Source organism: Colletes latitarsis, chromosome 2 (assembly GCF_051014445.1).
Source record: "Colletes latitarsis isolate SP2378_abdomen chromosome 2, iyColLati1, whole genome shotgun sequence".
Taxonomy (NCBI): domain Eukaryota; kingdom Metazoa; phylum Arthropoda; class Insecta; order Hymenoptera; family Colletidae; genus Colletes; species Colletes latitarsis.
The window spans coordinates 16,177,468-16,181,324 of NC_135135.1; positions in this window are offsets into that span (position 1 = coordinate 16,177,468).

Genomic DNA, 3,857 nt, shown 5'->3' on the forward strand with positions numbered 1-3,857 from the left:
TCGGTGGATTTGAAAAATACAACTACCAAACGAAGTTAATTTTAGAAATTATGTTGTGGTTAGATTCTTAGATCTAACGAAAGTTTGAGCATAGTTTCATCGAAATTGAACTATGGTCTGAAAAGGAGAGGTCCTCAAGTGTAAATCTAATTTTTTTATCACCTTGTGTACATTGATAGATTAAAAAAAAAATGATAGATATTCTAAAATTAAAATGAACGGAATTAATACATTTTTATCTAAATTATCTTCTTCTAAAGTTCAGAAGAGCATGAGAGCATTATCGAAATACAATAAAAAGATTAATCTTGTCAATAAAAAAAATTAATAAGCACTTACTGCGAGTGATAAAAGTAAATCGAATTATTCGCAAGAGATTTAATCTCATTTTTTTTAAGTTACGAAACCGATACGATGAAACGTAGGTTGTTTAGTCTATTCTAATCTTTTTTTTATTCCTAGTTTCATCCGTCATTAGAGATTTCTGCATATTTGATCGAAAGTGTTACACGCGTTGATTAATCTGTTTCAATATAAATCATTACGTTGTACAAAAATAACGCAAAGACGGATGTTTGTCTCTGGAACGATAAGGATGAAATAAATCTTACGTTTGACGTCTTATTGATAACACGAAGTCCCCTGCAGATGATATAAATTAAAGCAGTAGATAAGATTTAAGCCAATTAGCGAAAATTATTATGAAACTTCAAACGCTAAAGAAACTTTAAGATCATGTCATGTAGACACGGTTAGACGTTATACATTGTATAGAGGTTGATAAAACATATTCGAAAGACGACAGTGTACGATAGATAAAAAGAAAAAATAGATTAGAAGCATTATAATATTTAATCTACTGGTGGCTCAATACCGTAACCCATTGTTTTAGAATTTTTATAAAATTTAGTCGATTATTCAAAAATTCTTTTTGTAATAAAATTTACATCCAATAGGATGGCACTAACATTTCCGTAATTGTTTTTATCTTTCATATCAGCTTCAGTCAGATTATTTTGAGTGTTTTATTCAACGTCGATATAATTCTGTCAATTTTAATATATCGTGGATTAACAAATATGTTATATTTTATATACATAAATTATTATCAAATATTATTATTTATTTTATTTCATTTTTATATTCAAACTATAACTATAATGAATTACACTTTAGGCAGTACCTCAACTCTTTCCTATTTTTTATTACGTATTACTAACTCCATTAATAAAATGATATTATTACTCGCCCAAAATTTAGCAAAACTTCTTTCAACGACATTTCCTGGTTCGAATACTTATTAATTATTTCTTTCGAGGCACTGTAAATTAAAAAATTGCCAAACGTGGTTTCCAAGAAAATGAAGTGAACTGACTTGTATAGATTAGTCGACAAGGTCGAGAGATAATGCAAAGTTATCGAACATTGTATACAAACAGTTTGGTAGAATTAGTTGCATCGAACGGAGAAACTTTTGCTACACCTTTTTCAGAAATATCATTCGCTTATTTTAGTTCCCGGGACGCTTAATTAATAATTTCCTACCTCGAATAGTCTTCGAGAATTCGTGGACGATCCAGAAGCAATTAAGAGACGACAAATAATTTATTTCGCGCAGTAAGAAATAAATCGTTCAATTGGAAATAGATGGATTAATTTTCTATAGGAAATACTCGACAAAGTAACGGCGTTATTTCGAAATAGATAACTACGAAAATAAACTTTTAATACAATCTATTTAGAAAGTATTTCGAAACGGTTCGGGTCATCTTCGGATAGCCTCTAAACGCTGCAAAAAGGATTGAGACCCCGGGGGTCGAGAGCGTTTATTTATTTATAGCGCGGAAGAACCAACAGATGCTAATTGAGTTTCTTGATTAAAGTAATTGAAACGTAGAATCACATTCTGATATTTACCACCTCGACAGTGTGTATTTCTGTCTTACCGGCGTAGAATTAAGGAAGATGCAGCGATAATGGCAATTGGCATACTTGTGTATGCATGGAATTGCGAAATGACGAAGGGACAGGCACTAAATCAAGATACAAAGCTCATCGGGTAGCCATGTGTTGCGACAGTTATACGAGCCATCCATCATCATTTAGAGGTGGCATCTATCAGCGTCACCACTCGTGAGAGCGATAATGACGATTCCACGGCTTAGCGGTTTGCTTTTACCCAAGGTAGCCTCCACGATCGTTAACATACGAACATCTTCCACTCATCTACCCCATTTTACCTCCGTCTACACATTTCCGATAACATTCACATTTTTATTTCGATCCTATGCTTTCCAATTTTCCATTCTACCTCGTTTCACACTTGGCAAATCGCGAAACGTTCGTTTAAAATTTAGATAGGAATCGCAAATGGGATTTTTCCATGTCTCTCGTTACTATTTTCGAATTTGCGCGAAGAGGTTCGATAATAGTTCTCGTCTTCGTACAAAATTGCTCGATTGTTTCCCTGGTAATTTTATTTGCTTTCAAACGTCGACAGTCTTAAACGAACGAAAGCAGTTTTGTATAAACGTGTATTAATTAGACAAAATAATGGCAGGTTTACATGCAGACATGTACCAACGCACTTTCGACTGCAGGAACCGATCAAACAATACCATACAAACACTCTTTCTGTTGAGAACCAAGAAACAGTGCAGTTTTGCAACTAGTTTCCGAAAATTAAACTAACTTTGCCAGTTACAAGTATCTGAATTGTTTGACAAACATTATCATGCATCTTCAAACCTGATCATGCAACTTCAAACATGCCAAATGAACGCTAGATTTATGGACACTGATTGCACATACTTTTATGTGCTAAACGACGTACAGACATACACCAATATCACTCTTTCTGTTAAGAAACAAGAAACAGTGCAGTTTTGCAACTAGTTTCCGAAAATTAAGCTAACTTTGCCAGTTCTAAGCATTTAAACTGTTTGACAAACATTATCATGCATCTTCAAACCTGATCATGCAACTTCAAACATGCCAAATGAACGCTAGATTTATGGACACTTTACATATTTTTATGTGCTAAACGATATTTATAATTTCTGTGACCTGAAGTATGGTATAGTTTGAAGGATATTTCAAGTTTGAGCGTGTATGAACGATGGTTGGACGTGATTCTACGAAATGTAGATTGTCGAGGTAATCAGTAAGGAGGGACTTATAAAAACAACAATTAGGAGAATTTGGACGAAGTATATCAGTCATGTTCTCTTTTCGGTTTATTCTGTGGAGGGAAGGGTGTTCAGTCAAGCAAGCACCAGCAGGGAAAGAAGAGGAGAAGGAAGAAGAAGGGAGGGGGGGGGGGCAGAAAGCAAAGAATGGGGCGGGTTGAGTTGAACATTGTACGCTGATAGATGTGTCAAATCCGAGCCGTATTGTGCCGGCGGAGATAAATGGAGCCCGAGTGAAGAAGCAAAACACGTGCCTTTCTTGCCTCTCTACTCATCGAAGGTAATTTAAAGCGCCTTTCTTTGGCAATATCCGCGGCAGTATTCCTTGTCCGCGAGAGTACATGGACATATGTTACTTTGATTCGACTGTGTAGTCCGGTAACGACCAATCCATTATCGCGATTGCATGCCGAATCGAGTGGGAATATCGCTGGATATCTCCCCGTGACTATACTGTTCGTACATTCGTTGCGTCATCCTCGGGATTGGTCTTTTTCCCGTATCAAAATCACGCATTTTTTCAGAATTTATTCCAGTCAGGGGATACGAGTCGTTAACAGGTTTTTGTATGGAGAATATTCAATGAAAGAAACGTCGCGAGATGGTAGTTTATAGCGTGGACGAAGACGATTGCATGAATTTTAAAACTTACAAAATTTGGACGCCTCA